Consider the following 27,369-nt stretch of genomic DNA (forward strand, 5'->3'; position numbering starts at 1 on the left):
TGCCATGATATAAAATCCACAATGAATCACTAAAAAGTTTTTAAAAAGATATTAACTCAATAAACTTATGTATATATTGCATTTATTTCTTCTCCCATTCTGTAGGTTGCCTCTTTGTATGAACAATGGTGTCCTTTGTATTAAAGAAGTTTTTCAGTTTAATCAGGTCCCATTTATTAATTGTTGATTTTATTGTTTGTGCTAATAGTGCTCTGTTCAGAAAGTATTTCTTGTGCCTGTGAGCTCAAGCCTATTTCCCATTTTCAGTTTTATCAAATTCATTGTATCTGGTGTTATGTTGAGGTCTTTGTCCATTTGGACTTGAGTTTTGTGCAGGTTGTAAATATGGATCTATTTGGATTTTTCCACAAGCAGATATCCAGTTTGACCAGTACCAATTGTTGAAGATGCTGTCTTTTTTTTTTCTTCAGTGTGTATTCCTGGCTTCTTTATCAAAAATCAGGTGTCTATAGGTGTATGGATTCATGGCCAGGTCTTCAATTTGATTCCATTGGTTCACATGTTTGTTTTCACACAAATATCATATAGTTTTTATTACTATTGCTCTGTTGTACAACTTGAATTGGAAATGGTGAGATCTCTAGCAGTGGATTGTTTTAACTATCTTGGGTTTTAGTTTTTCCATATGAAGTTGAGAATTGTCCTTTCAATTTTGGGAATTTTGATGGTGATTTCATTGAATCTGTAGATTGCTTTTGGTAGGATGGCCATTTTTACCATGTTAATCCTACTAATGTATAAGCATGGGAAATCTTTCTTTCTTCTGATATCTTCTTCAGTTTCTTTCTTTAAAGACTTGAGTTTTTTATCCTGTAAGTCTTTCACTTGCTTGGTTAGAGTTACCCTAAAATTATTAATTGTTTGAGGCTATTGTTAAAGCTCTTGTTTCCCTGATTTCTTTCTTAGTCAATTTGTCATTTGTATATAGGAAGGGTATTAAGTTTTTGTAAATTAATTTTGTACCAAGCCACTTTGCTGAAAGTATTTATCAGCTGTATGAGTTTCACAGTGTAATTTTTATGTCACTTATGTATACTCCCATGTCAATATCCCATCTCCAAATAAATATACTTTGATTTTTTTTTCCTCTCCAATATTATATTCCCTTTATCTACTTCAGTTGTCTTATTGTTCATGCTAAATTTTTAAGTACTATTTTGAGTGGTATGGAGAGTGTGAACAACTTTGTCTTGTTCCTGATTTTAGTGGAATTAATTTGAGCTTCTCTCCATTTAAGTTCATGTTGGCCATGGACTTGCTGTAAACTACTTTATTATGTTGAAGTTATGTCCCTTGTATCCATAATCTCTCCAGGACTTTTATCATGAAGGGGCATTGGATATTGTCAAAGGCCTATTTTTTTTTTTTTTTGAATCTAATGAGATGATTTTGTGGTTTTTGTCTTTCAGTTTGTTTGTGTAATGGATTGCATTTGTTGATTTGCACATCTTAAACTATTCCTGCATCTCTGGGATGAAACCTATTTCATCATGGTAGATAATCTTCTTAATGCATTTTTGGATTTGGTTTGCAAGTACTTTATTGAGAATTTTTGCAAATGTCCTCATAAAGGATATTGGTCTGCAATTCTCTTTCTTTGTTGAGTCTTTATATGTTTTGCATGTCAGGGGACTGAATACAGATGACAAAGGGAGAGAAAAGATCAGAAGTTCACCTACTTGCTTTGCTGGCCTACTTGCTTCTCTGGAAGTATTAGCTGGTAAGTTTCCAGGGAACAACTGATGGAGTTGGGGCTGAGATAACAGGATGAGTGGAGAAGAAGGTTGGGAGAGAAGATTTGCAAAATATGTGGAGAGATTAAGGGGAGGACATAGCAAATGGTCTGCTACAGAGTTGGGGGTAAGGCTGGAGAATTAGATTTAGAGGAAAGAAGGAGAGGTGAAGATCTGAAATTAGCCTACCTGCTTCCCTGGCCAGAGTCTAAATAAAAATGTTTATTGAAATTCTTTCACTGGAATTACAAGGTGTGTACAATTACATTATACACAAAATATAAGAAATAAAAGATATTAAAATGAGATAAAGCATAAAATTATCTTAACAAACATGAAAACAAGTGCAATAGACAGATTGTATTAAAGCAAAGCTTTTCACACTCAGTAAAGAAAATTGAAAACTTTAATAATCTGATAACAAAAGAGTTAAAAATATCAAATTCATAGTTTAAAGGTCTTTTCCACACTCTCTGTGATGTATGTTTCATATGCATGCATACGTACAAAGAATAGTCTCCTATTTCTACATGCCCAATATAAAAGAAGACACACTTCCCTCCTTTTTTATGATGCTTTTATAATCTGTATATTCAAACTGCACAAAGAGATTGCAAGTTAAGAATATCTATATATTATAGATATTTTATATAAATTTATATATTTATGAACACATGTATAAAATTTCTAGACAAAATTTTTACACAATGAAAATGAGCATTGTACAAGAAGTATGTTACTGATTTGGGTTCAATTAAAAATCAATGGAAGCTATTTTAATAACAAACTTTAAAAATATACAGTTTCTCAGACTAATGTATTAAAAATAAAATTGCATAATATTTCAAGTTCCACAACAAATTCTATCACATGTGCATGATAACGTTTAGCACAACAGAAAATAAACATCACCAATTAGTGTTGAAAGCATGAGCTTGTTACAAAACTATTTGGAGGCTGTATCTCATTATCTGATGACTCTTTTATGCATGCCCTTTGAGGGGCACTGTGAACAACTGGAACATAACTTTTTCTTTATCATTAAGTATAGGACTATTTTGATCTTCTTCTAAGTGTTTAGGCCAAGTAATATAAAGGATATATAATAACACCCAAGATAAATGAGTCTTACTAAGGTTTCAATTACTAAGTAAAGCATTGGAAATGTTTACTGTACAATGGATATGCAGCTGCATGCAAAGATGGAAATTAGGCACATATCCCTCAAGTCATTGACAGGGCTGTCCAGGTATTTAGATGGGCCTCTAAATTTGATGTCTCTTTAAGGTGGTCTACCAAATTCATCTGTGTTCTCTGTGAGGACACCTTCCTCCAGCCTCTGAAGCAAGGAAAATCTTCAGATCTGCTGGGCCTTTACTATGGTGTTGCTATACCTGCTTTGCTGATTGGTTTTCTCCATTCTAAACACTTCAGGAAGATAGTGCATTGTGAAACTGGGTGTTTTTCATTCATTGGCCTGTCAAAGCAAACTAAAGATTCCTGATGTTGTTGAAGCTAAATGAATATTGTAATAATAGAGAAGTTTCACATCTATTAATTGGGCTACCACACCATATATTAATTGTGGATTTGGAAGGTATACTACATTGTAGATGAGGAAACCCCACCCTTTTTGCTATCATTTATAAGTTACCATCTTAATTCTGAATTAAAGATTATACCATGAAACTAAACATTGAATGTCCATATGCCTCAGTTGTACCATCCCCAGGCATACATCCAAAAGACTCTGTCTTCTACTATAGAGATACATGTTCTCTCCTTGGAACATCCATTTTCATTGCTGCACTGTTTACAATAGTCAGGCAAATAAATCAGCCTACATGTCCATCTACAAATGATAGTATCAGACTGGATAGTTTTATGTCAACCTGACATAAGTTAAAATCATTTGAGAGGGGGCAACATCAACTAGGAAAAAGCCTCCATAAAATCAGGCTGTAAACAACCCTGTAGGGCTTTTTCGTGATTGGTGATCAATAGTAGGTGGTGCTATTATGGAGTTGGTGGTCCTGAGTTCTATAAAAAAAAGCAGACTGAGCAAGCCATGATGAGCAGGCTAGTAAGCAACACTCATCGATAGCCTCTGCATCAGATCCTACCTCCAGGTTCCTGCTGTGTTTGCATTCCTTTCCTGATTTTTTTTTGATGATGAAGAGTGATTTGAAAACATAAACCAAATAATCTCTTTCCACCACAACTTGCCTTTTGGTCATGGTGTTCATCAAATCAATAAAAACCCTAACTAAGACAATAAGTGATGAAAATATGGTTCATATCCACAATATGTTATTCAGTTCTAAATAAAAAGGAAAGTATGACATTTGTACAAAGATGGAATTGGAAAACTGTACTGAGTATGGCAATTTAGTCTCTGAAAAACAAATTCTGCATTGTCTTTTTCATATATGTATCCCATCTACATGCTTTTAGAATACTGTATTTTGCATAGTGTATATAGAGTCTAAGAAGATATAAATTAACCATGGATGGAAAATCGTAAAGATAGCAGACTTGAAAAACATGTGATATAAAGGTAAATAGGGAAACATTGGCAATGAAATGTTTTATGTAAGGAGAGACTTGGGGAAGTTAGAACACAGGAGGAGAGGAATAAACAAAGATAAAATTTAAAAATCCATATTGAAACAATATCTTAAACTTATTGAAAATTTGTTATTTCTTTTACAAAAGAGTTTGAATGGCAGTTCCCTGCATTGAGAGGGAGTGGAGGGCTCAGGGATGCTTCTCCTGTAGCAACAGGTTATTAAACAAAAGCCACAGCACTATGTGTGGGGCATTTCCCTACAATTTGTTGATCATGAAAATCCTAGAAGACACAAACACAACACAGGCTATTAACCTTATTCTTGCTTGCCACCAGGACTTGATGGTTAGACCCTATGATTGACAAAAAACACACATTTTGGTCACAGAACATATGGGGACAATGAGCTGGAATTGAGCTGGAAGCATTCTTATTGCTGGTTAGTTTGCATAGTGCTAGAAGGTGCTATGTAGTCTGTTGGGGAGGAAAAGTCATTAATAGTCTTACCTAGCTGTGGACTCTGTGTGCTACAAAAATGACAATCCCAGAAAGATGTGCCTGTGATACAATAGTGGTATGACTATGGTGGGAGCAACTAACAGCTTCCTGCTGGGAATCAAGGATGACTTCATAGAAAACAATTCATCTCTGGTACTGTAATCTGTTCAAAAGCTGGTACCTTGGTAGATCATAGGACTAAGGGTAAAACTCATGAATATCATTTTGCTAAATGGACATTTTTCAAATTTCCTTCTATTATATATTTTTTATATAATTTTTGTGTTGTGCATATGTCCACAAGCATACTATGGCATATATATATATGGAGGTCAGTGAACAACTCATGGGATTTGGCATTTTATTTCCATCATGTAGTTCCAGAGATTGAATCCAGGTCGTCAAGTATGGTAACGAGCATATTTACCCACTGAGCCATCTTGCTTGTCTTCACACTGCCTTCCAAATGCTCATGTCTCCATCCATAAATTAGTGCTCTCAGTCTTTGTTATGAAAGGTTCTTATTATAGCAGGTCACAGTTAATACAGAGACTCATACCTCATTAAACTACTGAGGAGAAGGAATGGCGATTGCTTGGAAATAGTCATCTATATCACCATGTCCAGGGTCCAAGAAACAGTGTACACAAGAAATGGCAGAAAGAATGAATGAGAGAGATAGTGAAGTATGCTACAAAGAGGTGTCTTTTACACTTGGGAACTCATTGCTTCTCTGGTTGCCCATACAAGATCTTCAAAAGATTGGACCATCCAGTGTTTTACCGTGGAGGGAAGAAGGAGTCATAAGGTCTCACCCCTCCCTGAAAGACTATGGACAGTTGATGATGTTTTGAGGAAAGGGCTACTACTCTCTTCAGTGGTATAATGCCTGATGTTACCCAGGTTTCAGTAAATAGCCTCACACTCCTTATCATGAAAGCAACCTAATTAAACTCAATGGGACACACACAAAGTCTTGAAACTCCGAAGGGACTTTTAAAGAAAAAATGATTTTTATGGGAGAAGGAGAGAAGGAAATGGGGGATGAAAATAACTGAATTCACCATATACATTTAGAAAACTGTCAAATATAATTTTTTAAATGAAGTATGCATGAAGAATACTTGAGAATGAGAATGGGAACAAGGGCTTAGAATAAAGGATGGGGAGGGAGCAGGCTAACCAAAACTAAGGATATATGAAGAAGCTTTACGGAGCCGCACTAGCTTTTAAGCTAATATATATATATTTGGGCTTTTGAGACAGGGTTTCTCTGTGTAGCTTTGCGCCTTTCCTGGATCTTGTTCTGTAGACCAGGCTGGCCTCGACCTCATGAAGATCTGCCTGCCTCTGCCTCCCGAGTGCTGGGATTAAAGGTGTGCACCACCACCACCCGGCTAAAATATATTTTAAAAGAAAAAATAAAGGCATAAGAAGAGGGATGTGTGTTGGGAAGAAGTTTAAAAGGTCAATATTTCCCATCACAGATACCTCTAATAACAAAGTCATGATAGTAATGATCTTAGTCTCATTTTATTTCTAAAGGGATTTCCATATAAGTGGAGGAAGAGACACAAGGGAAAAAAGTCATGAGAGGACACAGTGGCCATCTACAAGACAGGGGGAAAGAGTGTACTAGAAATCAGTACATCCAGTGCCTTCCTTTAAGACTTTCAACTTCCAAAACTTTGAGAAAATAAATTCTTACACTCTTCACACCCAGCCTAAGGCATTTTTTTATAGAAACATCAGCACATAACTTCAGTTACACACACACACACACACAGACACACACACACACACACACACACACACACACACACACAAACACCAAGAATAAATACACCATAGCTTGAATATTATGTAAATATTCCCTACCTGAGACCCACTCAAAACAGTGAACCTTCTGTGTCATTTATTATATGAATTACAAAAATACATTCAAGTATAAAATTGTATGTTTTAATACCTCAAGAAGCAGTTTCTTTTTAGCAATAAAAATTACAAAATGCAACAATTTCTTCTTTATGAAAAGAATTATTCCTCCCACATTCTTCACTGTAGACCATTAAAGGCCTTATTGATATGGCAAACTCCTTTATAGGGCATAGGCCCTGTCTTCTGGAGCATATATGTCCTAACATGGGCCCCCAGTGTTGTGATGGTTAATCTTCATTGTTGACCTGACTGGATTAAGAATCCCCTCTTCATTAGATCTAATTACTCTGAGGCCTTTGATGCAGTAGATGAAATTAAGATCCCTTCAGATGATTTTACAGCAGTAAATAGAAGTATGAAAAATGTAGTAGTTGTGGGATAAATCGTGGCCTCTCTAAGTTATGCTGAGGCTCTAACCTCTATTGCCACCATATGTGGAAGAAAAGTCTTTGAGGTAGTAACTGCAGTTAAACCAGACCTAGAGTGATCTTATTCCACAAAGAGTGATGTTCCTTACAATAAATAGAAAAGAAGCAAGAGAAAGAAAGAGCATGGGACGACACAGTTAGCAGTGGCCATCGATAAGTGAAGAAGAAAGATTTCATGAGAAACCAGTGTTGTTTGTAACTTAGAATTCTAATGCTAGAATACAAGGTAATACCAGTTGACAAGAGCAGAAAGAATGAATGCCTTGGGGGGAAAAAAAACTATAGTGATTATGCTCTTTGCTTTTCACTTTTTTAAGGATTTGTTTTTTAACTGTATATATGCATGTGGACTTGTGCATGTGAGTGCAGGTACCTACAGAGGCCAGAAGAGGGGACCAGAGCCACCAGAACTGTGATTCAGGTGATTTTGAGCAGTGTGGCAGGGGTGCTGTGAATTGAGTTCAGATCCTCTGCAAGAGTAGTATATTCCTCTTAATTGCTGTACCATCTCTCCAGCAAATTTTTACTCTTAATAAGTTTACACATGTTTAAGATATATAATAGCTTCTAATATCATCTTAGAGAAATGTTGCCTTTATCCTTAAAGTATGACTTGGGCTTTTCTAAGTGGTCGTTACAATTTAAAAGACACTTTAAAGTTAGTCTGAAAGAAGAATCTACATAAAAATTTGGATCTTGATTAGTTCTATGGGGAAGGAGAAAATGTGACTGGAAAGAACACAATAGAATCCTCAAAGATGTGAATCAGCTTTTCTTAAACCTGTATAACTGAACGAACACTGTATTTTAAATTATTCTTTAAACTGGAGGAATATGTCTCACATACTATGTTGTATATATTATATGATCCATAATAAAAATGAATTAAATAGAATGATCCTTGGCATTAAATCTCATAAAAAGTAAACAAGTGATTAAAAGCAACGTATTCTCAGTTTAGGAAAGAAGCCATAAGAAGGGCTTCATGACAGATGGGAAGATAAGGAGTATTGCTTATTTTGAGATCTGAGGATTTAAATGTTTTCCTTCAAATATGCAAGAACTCAAGACAAATTCAGAAATAGAGTATTTAGGCTAATATTCTGGCATTTCCTCTTTCCTATCAATCTCTTTACCCCTCTCTTTCTGTTGTAACCCATATTCCTTCTGATAAACAGTGTTATCCATGGAGCTTTATTCAGACTATGGTGGAAGCCACCATTCTTTTTTGCTCAAATACCTACAAAAGCCTCTGGCAAGGTCTTCTTATCAGTTTGTAAAAGGAAAATTACACCAGACCACTGTTTTAAAATGAGAAAACTTTTATTCAGGATCATTGTAATAAGATTGAACCCCAACCTTAAAACCAAAGGCAAAAACAGTAGGAGCCACTGGAAAAGCAGTGGAAAATATTAGGAAGGCAGGTTTGCATGCTTTTAGGCCACCTGGGTTTGCCAAGTGAGGCTGACGGAAGTTAGCTTCCTTCCCTGGGAAATTATCATAACTCAGAGGTTAACGTCAGTGTAGGCTGACATTGAGTATCTTCCTCTACTGCTCTCCACCTTTATTTTCAAGACAGGGTATTTTAGTGAAGCTGGAGCTTGCCAATGTATCCAGACATGCTGCCTAGGAAACCTGCGGGTCCCCTGTCTCCCTCTCATCAGGCTGGGTTAACAGGTGTAGCACTTGGCTTTTTACATGGGTTCTGGAGATCTGACTCAGATCCTCCTGCTTGTGTGGCAAACATTTTACTGACTGAGCCATCTCCCCTGCCCTTCATGTTTTACCTTCTTATTTCAACAGGGAATTTATTTCACATGCTATTCAACGATACCAAACACCCAGCCCCTTATTTCCCAGTGTTTTCCATTATGCCTTTGCATCTATTATTTTCTAAGTTACTATACATTTTACATAGTGTCTAATCTTATATTTGTCTCTCTCGTTGACATGCTAACTGCATGAAGGAGGAAGTCTCTGGTTTTCAGTGTATCATATGCAGTGAAACAGTATATGACATGTGGCAAGCACTAACAGTATTTGTTGAATGAATAACCCCTGATCCATGCTGCAGAGATAAGCAGCATGCAGCATGAACATGCCCGGCAGAAGTAAGCATCAGTAAGCACACGGTCAGTCGTTTCTATGCTTTTGCTGATTTGGTTTTGATTTCCTTTAAAATTTTCCCACTCAGCTTTCTCCAAATTTTGTACTAACCTAGAAAAATAAAATCTATTTCACCATTGATTCATGTAAAATTCTTAAATCTTCATAAATTATAGAATTAGAGAAAAATAATCTTATTTGGCTACTTCAGTGAATAGAATACATTGGCTAAATTACTCTACTACACTTGGACAAGTTTGAAATAATTTTATATTAATATTCCATAGAATTTAAAATGAACATTCCACAGTGTTTAAAATGAGAAGCCACATAAACCAAAAACAAGACTAGTATTAAAGGACCCAAATGTAGCTTCTCACATATTAAGCTATTTCAGGTACAGCTGGAGTCATCAATACTCTATAGGGTTGCATGCTTCCTAAAACGGCTCACGTATGTATAACATTGCATCTGGACTCTCATAAAATGTATCTCCATTCCAAAGTTTAGACCTTTGGTGCTGCATAGAGACAAGACCTTTAATTAGAGGTATTTAAGGCATGTATGCATATTAATTGGCCCCCACACTTTCATCATTATTGTCAAGTTCATATTACAGGATCCAAAGTTGAATTTTTAATGTGTACCTCTTAATATTAAAAACCTAATGCCTTAACGCCATGTGTTTTGCATTTCTTTCCAAATTCCCATTATTTTTTTTTATTGAAGTTACCTTTGTTTTTAATGATAGAGATACAAGATTATTTTCAGGTGACATATGCACATAGTGGTTTTTTTTTCTTTTTTTTTCAGGGCAAACTAATTTTAATTTCAGTGTCAATACTTTATCATTGTATATGATACTGATAGTTATCCCCAGACGTAAGAAGAACTTCATTGTTTCTGCATTGGTCTGGTCTTGCATATTGAAAGAAAAATATATGTAAAATGTATGTTCAAGTTTGCATTGTATCTCTCATAAATGTAAGCATCAACCCCAAATCATAAACTAAAATATTTAATAGCAGCCGTCCCTCTACCTGAACCCATTGTCAAGCTCTTGTCAGTAAGTTTCGCTCTCAGTTGAAAGTCATGTTGGAGTACTGCACTTCTACAAAATTAAAAACTTACGGTAGTGAAATGATCAGAAGTCATTTAAGATCCCCAAAGACCAGTGTTTATGGCATGTCCATGGAGGTTGGCAGAAATAGGAGTTGTCACAAGGATACCTCAGCCTGTCTCATCTACTTTTCCCTGAAAATTACATTTCTATCTTCTTTTGGCACTTAAAAATGTTCAAAATGTCCAATGACTTAATTTAATGAATGCAATATTAGAAACGGAATATATTGAAAAAAATGTAAAGGAACTCTGCTTGCCTTTTCCAGTGTGATTAATATTTTATTTTTAAGAAAAGCAAATTAAAGAAAAATCCCCAACCTAAGGTCAACAGTGCCTGTTTAAGTGAACTATCTTATTCTATCCTCTTCAATGCACTGTCTTTTTCAGAATATTAATGGGGAAAGAGTGACAGGAATGACTTAGACGCACATGTCAGGAGAAAGGGTCAGCTCTTGGCAGTAGGATGTTAATTCACATCCATTAATGAAATTTATCCTCCGTACTGTCTCTCCCTCTCTTTCTCATGCACTCTCTCTCTCTCTCTCTCACTCTTACTCTTTTAAATAAAAAAGATCTTTTTTTTTTTTTTTTTTTTTAGAGGGAGAGAGCGAACATCATGGACTTTTCACAGGCGCTGAGCAGGGCCACAGGGGCAGGCCAAGGTAAGAGACTGACAATCTTCAGGTGATTAAGGAGACTCAAAGGCTAGGTAGACCTACAAAATGAATAACTATGGACCCAGAACCATGCCATAAGGCTCAATAGCTTGTGATTTGCAAGTTGATAAGACAAGAAGATTAATAATGCTGCGTGATAATGGCTGCTCCCTCTCAGCTGGGGAGATGGTAATGATGTGCACTTGCTATAGGAGCAGCTTGGTGAGCTACGGAGAGGAGGGTGCAGCTTTACTCATCCCAATTGGCCCTGAGGATATAGAGATTTTGAAAAATGGGAATGCAGTTACAATTTTAATTAGATATAAAGTTTTTAATAATTTTGCTGAAATGAGGACTTCAAAGAACATATTTTGCAGCATTCAGGCCCATAACTCCTGAGTGACAGTTTTGGTTAATTTGCAAGTTTTCAGATCAAACTTTGCCCCTGGCTCCATGCTGAGGGTAAAGTAAAATGTCAATTTCTTTCCTCAGTGATCTCAAGCATCTTATTTAGGCAGGTGTGCTGAATTCTCTTATTCTGTAGATGTTAGCTGAACAAAACTACTCATTAAAATATATGCTTAGGAAAAAAATTAGCAGCATAAATAAAATCAGTGATAATAAAGAGAATCAATCAGCAAGAAAAATGTACAGCAATATACAACATAAAATTTTAAAGAAGAATCAGGGTAATATTGTATATAAAAGGTGATTAAATGTTAGCATATGATTATGCTGTCATTGCATATTATTATCAAAGAATGTTTAATTTATACCCTGTTTAAAATTAGAGGTGGATGTGCAAAAAGATATTTTTTTTCCCTTCAGGTCATATTTTTCTCTTTCCTGCTGAATCCACGTATAGAATTGTGATTGGGTTTTGTGGTCCTGAATTGATTGTATTAGTATTGAAAATATATTGATCCTTTGGTAGGATGTGATGTAGTAATAATAGGGAATGGTATTGTCAGTCAATTTAAAGGCATACTTTGTCTTTTGTCGTCTCCATTTCATTTCTGAGCTCTCTCTTTCCTTTGGGGAAACCGCCAGCCAAAAGTCGTCTCTGGCGGCACCATCTTGAAACATTGTTTCAAACAGAAAGGAAAAAAAAATAAAGCAAATACAGCAAGTTGATTGAAATAGATGGCATGTCATTTTACATTAAATTGATTACTGATCCTGCTGAGGCTTCAACTTAGGATCTACTTACACTTTATAGGAATTTAAGTGTTCGTGTTGATGTGCTGTTTGTTGAGTTGGAACATTTCTGATTTTGTTTCCATTAAAATTTGATATTTATGAACTTTGTACAAGGTTGGCCTCTGTATTTCTCGAATATCTGCCATCAAGCAATGAGCCTCAGAAACATAAAACTGTAGTCACTGGCTGATAGAGCTTTCCAGAAAAATGTATAAACAGAAGTTTGATTAACTTCTGCTATTAGAAATGATGCCTTCCAAAATAACATGCAATTAATATGGGAATTTAGTTTTTTATGTGATTTCTCCAAGTCTCGGTTCATGGTGTAAAAATATGGAAACAGTGTTCAAACGGGAAGGATGAACAAGCAAACAAACAAGACAAAGGCTCAGAATCGCTGTTGTCTTCCTTATACATCAATACAGTCCATTGTTATCTGTCCTTTTATCAAACTTCTGCTCTCTTAGAAAAAGCCGCAGCTCAGCAGTGCACCAGCACAGGCTCCTTCACAATGGATTTTTCTTCGTGGTTACGTACTATACTTTCCCCAGCAACTCAGCACCCTCTCAGCCTGGTTCCTGGGGACCCCAGCTTCAAAGAAATGGGCCACATCGGTATCCAACAGTAAAGCCTGCACGGTGTGATCCTGTAAGTTGGCTCAATCCTGCTGCTGCCGTGATTCTGCATGGATACAGTAACCTTCAGCTGTCTGTAGTCAATTTTGATAAAATAACGCAGTGCTGATAAACAACAATCCGCCAGGTGTCATTATTACTAACATCAAACAGCAAATAGCATAAGAACAAGTCCCACTTGAATAGTCACTTGTTTAAATAGACAGTTTCGTATTGAAGGCAACATAAACATGTTTTAACAAAGACGGGAACTTGAGTGTGGTGGTAACTGTCTGTAGCACAAGCTACTTGGGAGGCTGAGGTATATGAAAAAATAGAGGCCGGGAGTTCAAATACAGCCTGAGTGACATTGGGCAACCCCATCACCACATAGAAATCAGCAGCAACAACATCACTTTGAGGATTGAAAACACGAGAGCAATTCCAATAGAAAGCCAGATCACACATTTAAAAGCAAGGCTGCCCAGAAACACCTGTGGGCTATAAAATATAGAAAGAAAAAAAAACGAAATAAGGAAAAGAGCGAGCATCGTCCTACCAGTATTTGGTACTAGACAATCAAAATATCTTTCAAATGAAAACTGTTATTCTATTGGAAAGGAGTGATCTATGGTAGACCGCCTAAATGGTACAATAACTTACTTGTGTTGGTTAAACTGACAACATACTGTATTTCCAGACTATGAGAACAAAGAATTTTTGTCTAATTCCCTTCATAGACACTATGAAAAGCATAAGAAAAAATACGATGGAAAACATTTATTAAATGGCTATTTGGAAAAGGTGCAATGATTTTGCTCTATACAGCTTCATTTCAGGTCAAATATAAGCTAGGAAAAATGATAAAGCACAGATTTGTTGCAGTAATCTCATAGAATTCAATTTGGAAAACCAGAATTTGGCTAATTCCTGCTTCATTAGTTTATTATCACTAAAATAAAGTCTGAGTTTCCTGTTGTGATTTTTAGAACATCTATTTCCTTTGAGCTGTGATCAAATACATTTATTTGTGAGGTTATTTTTAAAAGTACATGTAATTCTATTGAGGATACCAAATAAAATGAAAGGCTACAATTTCATGGTATGTAGCGTTCTGGTGAATTTGAGTTGTTTGTATTAAAACTCAGATCTATATGAATTAAACCAACAGTTAACTATGTTGGCTTGCTTGGATTTTTGCCCACTTTGTCAAAAGGTGGAATTCAAATAAGAAATTTAGTGTTCATAAATTGTATCCAAATGGAACCAAATGGGCACTGAGAATATGATTAAGGGGCCTTGGTGATGATGCACAGAGTTAGAAAAATTAATACTGTGGGCCTATGTGTTTTATTGGGTGAAACTCTGTAAGGTGAGTTTCATAAAACTGATTTCCCACCTGTTTGTTCAGCTGCTTTGCCCATCATGTGCAAAATTTCTCGGGTCACCAGAGCTTGGTCTACCTTTTACTTCTGATTTAAACATCGAGACAGAACACTCTATTTCCATCTATTTAAGCATTCTTAAAGCTACATGAAGAAAAGGTGATTTAAGACTAATTTCTTCAATCAGTATCCATTTCTCATTGTTAGTACATCATTTAAAAATACCATTTCTCATAACTTATATAGATTTAATTATGTAGTTGGGTCCATATAAACATAGGACTTAGAGTTAATTGTCAAGTTATACATAGAAAATATTATAAGAAAAAAGAATAGAATATTTAATATTTCAGAAGGGGAGGGAAAGAGAGGGGATAAACAACAACAAGGATGCTTGAAAAGTCATAGGGAGCCGGGCGGTGGTGGCGCACGCCTTTAATCCCAGCACTCGGGAGGCAGAGGCAGGTGGATCTCTGTGAGTTCGAGGCCAGCCTGGGCTACCAAGTGAGTTCCAGGAAAGGTGCAAAGCTACACAGAGAAACCTTGTCTCGAAAACAACAACAACAACAACAAAAAAGAAAAGACATAGGGAAGCATATCATTTTATATTTATCTAAATATCTCTTTATATACGTGTGTGTACATTTATGTGTGTGTGTGTGTGTGTGTGTGTGTGTGTGTTTATATATATATACATAATATTATGCCTTTGGGGGTGATAATGCCCCTCATGATCCACAGATTATCTAACAAACACTCTAGTACTAAACATGTGAAACTTATTTTCAAGTTATTGGTCATGGGAGTCCCAACAACTTCCAAAGCAACATAGGCTATTGCTGCTGTCTTTGGTTGTCTCCCTCCCACAAGTTGAACATAACCAGTAGCTGTCTAATTGGACTTAAAGCCCACTAAACAGAAAAGAAATCATGTGTATTGCTTTGAACCTATCCAATTATCTGGGGCTAGTGATATCATGGATGTAAGAGGAGAAGCTACTACTTCCCCGTTTAGGAATGTATATTTCCTAATTGTGTTCTAAGCAATTATTCTTATACCTACAGATACATATAGCTCTAATTGCATTCTAAACAACTATTCTTATACCTACAGATACATGTAGCTCTCACCCCCATCAGAGAAGCAATCTTTTCAGCAGATGGAGTCCATTACAGAAAGCCACAACTGGTCAACAGGCAGAGAACACATGACCATGAGTGCCCAACCCCCACTGATACATCTAAAGCACAACACCTACACCTAAGGAACAGGGAACATCATGAAAGAGGGGACTTGGAAATTGTAAGAGCTAGAGGACTAGAAAGTCTGCTGCAAGGCTGTGTCTCCTAAATATTACAAGAAAATTATACCTATGAAATCTCAACAATATGACTACCTAAACAGGACCTAAGTAGAGATAGCATCAGTTGACAAGCCAATGGATAACATAAGTCTCATGGGGCTCCACCCCTAGCTGAAGAAATATGGACAATTACAAACAACTGAGAGAGGTGAATTAATCTTTCCCAGGGATAAACCCTGTAATTGATTATTCAACACCAAGTGGACATCCCCTAAAAACATACATTTGAGCAAAACTAAGTTTTACTTAGTATATATATATATATATATATATATATATATATATATATATATAGTTATATATGCATATACTACATATAATAATATATATATATAATAAAGATTAGGAAGCTTAGAGAGACATTAGAGGTGTGGGAGGGAGGAAAGGAATGGTACAATATTGTTATTGTATATTGTACACATGAAATTAAGAAAATAAAATTTAATTTTTAAAAAGACAAAAAAAGAATAGCATCTGTAAGGCTCAGATTAAATAACATTTTTATTTTGAAAATTTTGATTCTTAAATAAATGAGTCTATTTTATGTTCAATGGCATACATCAAAATGTACTTGTATTCCTTGATGACATATTCCTTGAAGAAAGGCGTTCAATTTATATTTTCTTCCTCCATTTTGTCTCACAGAGGGAATTCCTCAATAACTAGGCATTCATTAAATATTTTTAAGTGAGTAAATAAAGACAAAATTGTTTTAATGCAGGTCTGCTTAAAAGTATATATTGCCAGGCAGTGGTCATGCATGCTTCTAATCCCAGCACTCTGGAGGCAGAGGTAGGAGAATCTCTATGAGTTTGAGGCCAGCCTGGTCTACAGAGTGAGTTCCAGGTCAGCCAGAACTACACAGAGAAACTCTGTTTCACAAAACCAAAAAGAAATATATATTAATTCCTATAATAATATTTATACTAACGATACTAATGTAACAATAGTAATTACTTTTAGATAAAATTATCTTGAAGCACTTCTCACACCATGATATATAGACAATGATTGATGAGCTAGAATCCTATGCAATAGATCCTCATATATGAAGCATATTGGATATGTAATAAGTATCAATGAAAAGTTTGTTGTGCAGACTAAAACATGGGAACTTTTCTTAGCCACCCAAGTTAGGTAGTATATTAGTCATTTAGAAGCCAGTGTCAACTTACCAACATGTTTCATTTTAATCTGAAACAATAATGAAAAACTATGTGATTTATGGACATTTAAAAGAATAGGAGGTTCTGCATATCAATTTATGTTTTCATGTTGTTTTCTATGCTCCTGAAAATGTACAAGTGCTCATCATTCTGAGCTTAGATCTTTCAAAATAACACTTGGGTGGAGTAAAGATGTATCCCTAACTGGTTCTTTAGAATATAGTAGTCCCCTATGTACCAAGTTCCTCACTGTGGGAATTTTATTTAACTGATAAACTGCTGGACACATTTGAGTCAATGACTTTTTTCTAAAGTGGTTAAAATTATTTGTTAAATAAGATTCAAAAGGAACTAACAGCATATACTGATGGGGGGGGGGGGGGAGAAAAATGACACCTTTTCCAGATGACTGTCTAGAGTCTGATTTCTAGTTCCTGTACCAGGCTAAGGGATCTGCTACAAGGGTTAAAGATGATGATCTTGATCTGGAGAATTGATTCATGAATCTCTTGGTGAGCTCACTCCAAGCAGATGACTCTTTAGAAATGAAATCAAAAGGAAGTCTATGTAAGTGGAATATGAAGCCTTGAAGATAGAGGAAAGGGACTAAAGCCACAGAATATAAGCAGCCTCCATAACTAGAAAAAGTGAGACATCAGATTCTATCCCAGAAACTCCAGAAGACACACAGCCCTCCCTCATCCTTCCCTCTGAGGCCCAATTTGAATTTCTGACCTTCAGGCTTAAAATAATAAACTGGGTTACTTTAATTTGTGGAAATGCATTGCAGTAGCTGTAAGAAAATATATCAATATTTCATATACAATATAAAGTATTTTTATTCAAATGTTTATTTCAGTAATTATAGGAATTTATAAGGTATTCACATCATAGCTATAATTGAAACTGTGAAGAATAAAGAAGTTTAATATACAGCTTTGTACAGTTATATTTAATTCTATTCCAAGCCCTAGTTCTACCTTGCTTGATAAAGGCAATATTCTCATTTCTGCATGTAGTAAAATGTATTGACTTACTCAGTTATGTTAAATACATAGTTATACCCATTTGAATAAAAATTCAGGAAATGTGTATTTAGGATTTATTTCTGCTCTGTTACTGGGGATAAAGAATTGATAATTCATCAACCTCCTGATATCATTTTCTGCTTGAGGAGACAGAAAACAAGTACATAAATGAATATATCAGAAAATTAAAAGTTGTGCCTAATAAAGGAAAAATGGAAGCTGAGAAGGAGACAGAGATTTACAAGTTCCTTTTTGGAAATCTATTGTATAAACCAAAATCATGCTCAGGCTTGTCCCCAGTTCCTGGGGCAGAGCTCATAAAACCTATTGAATTTCTTCGTTTTCTTTTTGTGTGTGTAACTATCTTTTATTTTTTAATTAAAAATAGATTTTTTTCATGCAATATATATTTGATTATGGTTCCCCTTCCTCAACTCCTCCAAGTCCTCCCTACTTTCCCATCCAACCAAATCCACACTTCTTTCTTTTTCTCACTAGAATATAAACAGATATCTAAAATAATAATAATAATAATAATAATAATAATAATAATAATAAAATAAGATAAAAGCAAACAAACTGAAACAAAAAAGTGTCAAGGAAAAGCACAAGGAACACATAGATATACTGAAACACACACATTCACAAACATAGAAAACCCATACAAATGAAATTGGAAACCATATATAAACAATATATAAACAAAAGATCAATAAGGAAAAAACAAGCCCAGGCAAAACATTTTGAGATTAAAAAAAAAATCCTTCAAAAATACCATCAAATTTCCAAAAATGCCACTGAACCTGCCCTTAAGTGTGGTTTGTGTACACAACTAGACTCCATCGGAGAAAACTAAGTTTTTCCTTTGCAAGAGGTTATCAGTTAGAGATAGCTTCTGCGTTATGGATAGGGGCTTGTGTCTCTTCTCTAAGCACGTGGACTCCATTGGCCCTCGACCTGTCAAGCCCTGTGCATGCCGCCAATGTCTCTGTCAGTTCGTATGTGCATCAGTTCTGTTGTTTCTAAAAGGCCTTGTTTCCTTGGAGGTCTTCCATCTGGCTCCTACAATCTTTTCTCCTCTTCTTCTGCAGCATTCCCTGAGCCCTGAGGGAAGGGATTGAATGGAGATATCCCATGCTGGACTGGATGTTCCAAACTCTATCACTTTCCGCACATTGTCCAGCATGGGTCTCTGTATTTGTTCCCGTCTACTGCAGGAGCAGGAATTTCTGATGATGACAGAAAGACACTGAAGTTCTTAAGTGTTAGGGGTGTATTGCTACTCATCACAAGCTCTTTATATCATATCTGAGCTTGAGTAACGGAGATGACATAGGAAAGAATTCTTGCATAATCTCGGGATGGGATGGATCATCAGAAAGGCAAGTAATTTCAGGGTTAAATATTCAGGCATTCTGTAATGGTTAGTGTTAGTTGTCAATTTCCCAGAATCTGCAATCACCTGGGAGGATGAACCTCTGCGTATGCTTACAGGGGTTTTCTTGATTGCATTAGAAGACCCATTTTAATTGTTAGTGGGACCATTCCCTGGGCAAGGGATCCTGAAATGTATAAAATGCCGTGGTGAGAGTGTTCCAGCCTTGTGTCTTTCTGTGTCTTGACTATGAATGGGATGTGGACAGCTGCTTCAAGCTCCTACGAACTTGATTTCCTCACCATAATAGACCGTGTCCATGAACTGTGAATCAAAATAAAACTTCAGTTGCTTATTTGAGGGTATTTTGTCACAGCAACAGAAAAAGAAACATTCTTTTTTAGGAAGAAGGTGAGTGAACTAGAGATTGAGATCTATAAGAATATTTGGACAGATTCAATAAAACACGTCAGAGCTAGAAATGAGGGGAGATAGGTAGGTAGATGATAGATAAATAGACAGACAGACAGACAGACAGATAGACAGATGATAGAGAGCTAGAGAGAGAACAAATTACATAGACATCTATAAACATAACATTGGTTTTCTTTTCAAGTATAGGATGAGACCAGTGGAAGGTTTTGAGAAGAAAAACAGTGATTTATGGCTTCCGTTTTAAGAATAGATTATAGGTTGGCAAGAATAAAAGCCAAATAAGCCGGGCGGTGGTGGCGCATGCCTTTAATCCCAGCACTCGGGAGGCAGAGGCAGGCGGATCTCTGTGAGTTCGAGGCTAGTCTGGTCTACAGAGTGAGTTCCAGGAAAGGCGCAAAGCTACACAGAGAAACCCTGTCTCGAAAAACCAAAAAAAAAAAAAAAAAAAAGCCAAATAAACAGTTAAGATATTGTGATAGTCATCTAGGAAGTGGTGAAAAAAAATGCTTGGGTAGAGTTGACATTTTAGGTATAGCAATGACTAGAGTTCCTGCTTAATTAATGTGGAGTGTTAATAAAGAAATGGATAAAGATCCTTGGGGTGAAGACTGAATAGCTGACAGTTTGTGTGACTTTTATTGATATAGAGGACACTAGCAGCAATTGTGTTTGGATGATGCCGGACCACCATCATTATATGAGTGCAGGTGCAAAGGCCTTGGTTCATGTAAGGCTACAGAGTTAGTTTCAATTCCCTTGGCTTATCATATTATTTTTTTATTTGCTTTTATGTTTTGTAGTGAATTGAAGGCTCATGTGGTTATGCCTCCTGTTGATGCCTTACTGGACTAAGATGTTCTTAGAAGATAATCTTGATACACCCAGGTTCATCTTCTCCAGTGAATTCTGTAGCCTTCCACTCAACACTGTCTGCCCACCTCCTAACTTCCCTGGGCAACCCCAAACCCAAGTACCTAAAATGGCCCGTCAAAGGAATTACATTTCACTTGGACAAGTAGTGGTCCCTGGGAAGATAAGATGCCTATTTTGACATTCCCACTCCCAGCTCTGGGACTCAGTATAGATGCCACTATTGCTATGTCATCAGTTCTGATGTTTTTCTACTGGTCCATAATTATTTTCCCTTGTTTAAAGGACAAAGATGTTTAATGGAAACTTTTCTTAAGATGCAGCTTGAAAAATACTATGAATGTAAGGAAAATATTAGTGTTTTAGCAACTTTGGTGGCTTTTCTTCTCCACGTTGTAATGAGTCTCATGTATCCATTTGGTAATGGAGCCTGTAATGTATGTAGCCAGTTTTAGTTGTAGTTTTAAAATATGCCTGTTTGAAAATGTCGGGTGTGGGAGATCAGATAAAATTCAACAACTGAGTAATGAATGAGGCATAGAAGGCATTTTTCTCTTTTCAGACTTGCCTTGCATGCTCATTTGCTTGTAGGAGACATGCTAAATCCCACAAAGCATTAGTATGTATGGAAGAGATCTCTATTTTTGACCTGGTATGTCTCAGTTCTGTTTGGGCATACCTCAAAGTGTTCTTCATGTCAACTGGTCTTTTAAGTGACACCTGCTTACATTTCAAAATTCACTGTGGTTGGCACATTTCTTAGAGTATGCTTTTCTACCAGAACCTGTTCACTGTGAATACATTTCTGTTTCCAAAGTCATTGAAGTCAAATAAATCCCTCCCTTGGTTTCCCTTGTTCCAACTACCAGGATATTTTGTACCTATTCATTCATGTCTACTGTTTATGGAATCTCTTACAATATTTTCCTGATCTCCCAAGCCTGCATGAGCCTATGTAAGGCACAGCCAGAGAAAGAATAACTGACATAAATCAATGATGTTCTCTCAACTAACTCTGATAGAAGAGACTTTGGCCAGAGGTTCTAACAAAGAATGTCATGCCTGAGATCTACTCTATTTAAAAAAAGACCTTGGTTCCCAAGGAAAAGTCTGGAAAACTAAACTTAGCCTATATATAGAATATAGTCCCCCTACATTCAAACCATTAAATATACTTTCTTGACTCATCTATGAGCCCTTCTGGTCTTTTTAGTTAGTTCATATCATGAATGAAAACCATAAAAACAATAGTGGAGCTTCTTTTACTACACACACACACACACACACACACACACACACACACAGACACACATACACACACATATACACACAGACACACACATCACACACACAGACACACACATACACACATACACATACATACACACACAGACACACACACATACACATACACACACAGAGACAGGCACACACATACACACACACATACACACACACAAACACACACACATACACACACACACACACACACACACACACACACACACATGCATTTGCCAAACTATTTCTTGTTATAACTGGAAAGTGGTTTTTGAATTCCTAAACTAAGAATGTTCCATTTTTTTTCTATCTTTTTTTTTCTTGATCAGTGTCCCCAGGAAGCCAAAATTGGATAGTCATCGAAAACTATAAAAGAAGACTGGCCACTCTCTGTAATTGCTGTTCAAGCACTCTTCTTAAACACAGTTACTGTGCCGTGAGACGGTATTTTGCAGAAGCACACTTTTAAACTTTATTTCTAAAGTAAAAGTAAGCTGTCAATATTTGGGATTCCCATTTTCTGACTGTGTTCTCCAAGACAATTGGGCCATAAGAAAATGGTCTCTATCACTTGGAATGAGGTTGCCTCTTCAAATCTAGACACCCAGGAAGCCAGGTATCCCAATACTGCTGTAAATTCCTCTGAGGAATTGGGCTGAGCTTATCCACTCAAAGGGAAAGATCTCGTTAAAAGAAGAGTGAGATGTGCCCAGCACTTGCAGACTCTTCAGTCTGTGAGGTTATATTTGACTGAATAGCAAATGCTCAGGATAAAATCCCTTCTCCATGGAGCACCCCCTTAAACACTGTAGAAACTGAACCCTCACACATGCCGACCTCCTCTGACGGACTTTCCCTGGAGCCCAGTTTCAGTCCTGACTTTGTAGTTTATGTTTCTTATTTCTACTCACTCCTGTTTATTCTTTGGATCAGCTTTCCTCCCAACAACAGTAAGTTCTTTCTGTAACTGGAGCCGGACTTGCCGCTTTTCACTGGTCACACACACACACACACACACACACACACACACACACACACACACGTTATTCAGTGTAAATCCCCTACTCATATATTGCATTGACAGTTCATAATTACGTGCATTCCACTCCTATTCCTAACAATACTTTGCAGCTTTCTTTGCCTGGATGAATCTTATATATAGTTTATGACTGAATGCTGGTATCTTTGATTTTCCAAGCCCCAATGTGACATAGTAAATTAAAATTTATAATCATTATATTTCTTTTCCCTGTGGTATTCTACCCTGAGGAGGCAATACAAATGCTCACCAAACCGGACTAAGGACTGTCCATGAACAGTTAGCTAAACTGAGATTTTAGGGTTCACTCCCCTAAACTGTCCTCATTTCTAACTATAAGCATATTCTAGGGGTGTTTGAGGCCAGCCACAGTTCTGATTACTTCTTAGAGTGACTAAGAATTCACTGAATTCTATTATATTCATAATTATGGTTTATATAAGTAAATATTTAAATCAATACCATCCTAAAGGGGAGGAAATAGAGAGAGAGCATTCACAAGACGCTAGGTTCACTTCACCAACATTCAAAGTTCAAATTAAATAGTGAATAAATACATCAGTCAAAGGAAGTTATTCACAGAACAGAATTCTATAGGGTTCCAAACACAAGATTTATCTTGTCCTCAGTTCCCATCTCCCATCAGGACTCCCAGTGTCTATATACTTAGGAAGAGTTCTTGCCAGGGAAGCCATCTTGTGCACCAGTGTTCAAAAATTGTATTTAGGCCTGATTGTGTAGGTAAGATGATTTATTAGAGACCCAAATGACTGAACTTAGTCAGATGATATTATATAATCCAAGTCCCACTTTAAATCACGTGGGTTGTCTTTCTAATATGAGTCTCTCTCATTCTGAGAATGTTAGGTATATCCCATTCTCACACCAAACATTGTCATAAGAAGCTGAAAGGTAAGGCCAGATATCTATTTGTGAAAGCCCATGCTTTTTATTGTCTTTGTTTAACTAATGTTTATCCAATGGCAAGATGGCATGTAAACAGAGCAATGTGTGTCATTTGAAGCATCATTGGCATTTTCCATGTCTTTTTTTTTTGTAGCAGATACTCCGTTCCACCCATCTTCATCACTATTTACAAGCAAATTCTCCTTAGTGTATTATGAATACATACTAGGAGGTGTAAATAAGAGTTTTGTTTAAGTACGTTATTGTAATTTGGAGTTGCTTGTTATGACAGCACAACCCAGCCAAATCTAACTGATACTTGTACCAAGACTTCTCAGATTACGTTAGATACCATTTTGTTTTGTTCTCCAAGGACCACAGGAGGTCTTAAAATTAGATTTGGACCAAGTATACTACCATGGTTGCTGGAGGAAATAAAGATTTAGTTTGTGTAATATATAATGTACAAGATGAATTATGCAAACACCTTAAAACTTAAAGGTTTTGTTTGTTTTGTTTTGTTTTTTGAGACAAGGTTTCTCTGTGTAACCACCTTGACTGTCCTAGAACTTGCTCTATAGATGAAGACCGGCCTCAAACTCACAGATACCTGCCTGTCTTCTGTTTCTCTAGTGCTGGGATTAAAGGCATGCTCTACTACCACTCAGCTAAAGTTTTTGTCTTTTCTTTTCTTTCTTTAACACACACACACACACACACACACACACACACACACACACACACAGAAAAACAAAACCTAAACTAACCTAAATTGTAAATTTAAGCCAGGCATGGTGGCACAGACCTTTAGTTCCAGCACTCAGAGGCAGCAAATCTCTGAGTTTGAGGCGAGCCTGGTCTACAGAGAGAGTTCCAGGAAAACCGGAGATAAACAGAGAAATCCTATCTTGAAAAAAAAACAAAAACAAAAACAAAAATATACAAAAAAACAAAACTAAAATACAGTTTAAAATAAAAGTAATCTCAAAAATTCTATTTAAATCTTGTTACAGGAAGACAGGAAGGTCACCAAGGATGACCTTGTATAACCAATTGAATGATCTTTCTTCTAATTGGCTGGGACCACACCCAAAACACCCAAGGAGCAAGGTGTGGCTCAGGTGTAGAGAACAGGGGTATTTAAAGGCAGAAACCTGGTCCTTGCACCTGGCTCCACAGCTGTAGGGAAGCTTCCTGGAGTCAATGGTTTGAAACAAGCAGTTTAACAGAAGATAAGCTGTTAGTGGGAGGGAGGTTCTGAACAGACAGGAGTTAAGATAAACGCTTAGCTGGAGGGGGTTCTGTACAACTACACAGCTTAACAAAGGCTAAAGTAAGTCAGATAAGACATCCTGACCTTTGGTTCCTAGGCTAGACCTGGGTGAGATCCTCCTTGAAGGAGACAAGATTTTATTTAAACCTGGAATAGCCTCAGCAAGAAAGCAAGATGGAGGAACCTCTGAACTGTCCTGCCCTGTCACATGCCCAACTACCTACAAAGTTAAAACTGTTTATTCTAAGCCAGCTAACCCTCTTTGACAGTACTTAGAGGCTCTGGGATCCTACCAGACCTACTTAATCTACCCACCACCTGGTTGAATCCTGGAGGTACCTGCATTGGTAAGGTCTTCAAATTATTTTTTCTGTAATTATTGGTGAAGAAAGAGCATACAGAGAGGAAATGGAATAGAGGCTTAGGGAACTTAATTTCTATCAACATTCCTGCATTAAAAGCCATCTGTTCAGTTTTTGTTAGCATACATTGTTTATAATGGTCTCATTGTGGCATTTTCACACACACACACACACACACACACACACACACACACACACACACACACAGTATATCTTAATCATATTTACCCATAACGCTTGTTGTCACCTCTTACTCCTACTGTCTACTTCCTCTTCCCAGTTAGTTCTCCGGCCATTCTCATGCCTTCTTTTCTCTCTTTCCTTTTACCTAAACACACAGAACAAAACACAGTTTAGTGTATTTAGAAACTATAGATAACATTCTACTAAATCTCTAAGAATAGAGGTCATATTCAATATCTCAGTGACAAAAAATCTCATTCACAAATACTTCTCATTACTTTCCCAGTAGTTTTGTGCTTTCAAAATGATTTCTTCATATCTCTAATTTTTTTTTCAATTTATCTTTTATCTCTCTGCAAATGTCTACAGTTTTTGGGAGGATAGACTTAATTCACTTAGCTCTTCATTTCAGCCAATCATTGGTGGTAAATGGCATTAAGACATTTATCTCTGAGCTTCGCTTTGCCTCTGTGAACTGAGGACACCAGTGAATGCTAGCTGCCAAGCCTCTGGGTTGCCAGCTGGCTATGGTATCTCATGGAGTATCCATGAGGTTGTTACCAGACTTAGGGTGGGGCTAATACAAACTGTCCTTACATTTCTAATCAACCACCCTGCATGTTTTGGAACAACAGGGCCAAGCTATGCTTGATTGTAACTTTCATATATGTAAATCTGAATTGTTGTTGCCTTCAACTTAACCCCTCAGCATTTAGGATTGGTACTTTGAGCATTGTTTCTACCAAACTATCCCTCCACCTTCACGCATCACAGAACTTAATGACTAGAGAGACATTGCTTGTGAATGTGTTACCTGTCAGCAGCTCACAGCAACAGTTGTTGCATGGACATCTTTGTATTCTGTTTTTCTTATATAAGCATGCATGTTTCAGATACAGAAAAATATTGTAGGAATTGGTTATGCTTCTTTTTTTTTTCTAATGACATACCTTTACAGAGTTCCTACTTATCAAGGATCACCAAGTACTTTCAAAATAAAATTCAATTGAAGACTTTTCGTGTCACTGAAAAAGATCCTTGACTCCTTCATAATTATACACCATTATATACATCATATAATACTAACAGTAAATTTCATTTTAAAAACACTATTTCCTAAGATAATCCTTTTCCTCTGAAGTGAGTAATTGCTTTGCTTTTTTTATGGACTTGTTTTAGAAAATGAAGAAACCACTCGGATGGTTATTACTCTGGATGTCCAAAATATGTCACCTTTTCTGGAAGAGCACTTCATGTGACAAAAGAAGAAGTTAAGAGTAGAAACAAATACATTTCCTGGATGATTATAGATTGTGTGGAACAGCTAAAAAATGGAATGCAGACTGACAGCTGGTCTCTGTGACCTCGAGTCTGTGGCCAATGAAAATGTTACTGAACTACACAAATATTTTTGAATGTGTCCTATGGGTGTGTCCTCATCAGCAGAAAAGAAAACAAGCTGCCCACTTGTTATGTAAACACTGGTCCTCTCTTCATTCCACAACAGTTTGCAGATGTCTTCACATGAAACAGTCTAAAACTTACCAAGCATACTTCCTTTGTTTGCATAAAGATGTTTCACAACCACTGTTTGGTTTGGTTTTGCTTAAACACAGTTTATTATTGTTTTATGGTGATAGCCCAATGAAGGGTAACAATTGAGGTAATGACATAGAAATAATCTAAATTTTGTTGTTATTTCAATGATCTCTAATAGTTTTTCCCCTAATTTTTTTTTATCATAGATAAAGCATCAGGAATTTTAAAAAATTAAAATTAAAAAAATAAAACCAAGCATATCTATAGAAGGGATGAATG

The sequence above is a fragment of the Peromyscus californicus genome, unplaced genomic scaffold (assembly GCF_007827085.1).
Source record: "Peromyscus californicus insignis strain IS unplaced genomic scaffold, ASM782708v3 Scaffold_6__1_contigs__length_162567912, whole genome shotgun sequence".
In the NCBI taxonomy this organism is placed as follows: Eukaryota; Metazoa; Chordata; class Mammalia; order Rodentia; family Cricetidae; genus Peromyscus; species Peromyscus californicus.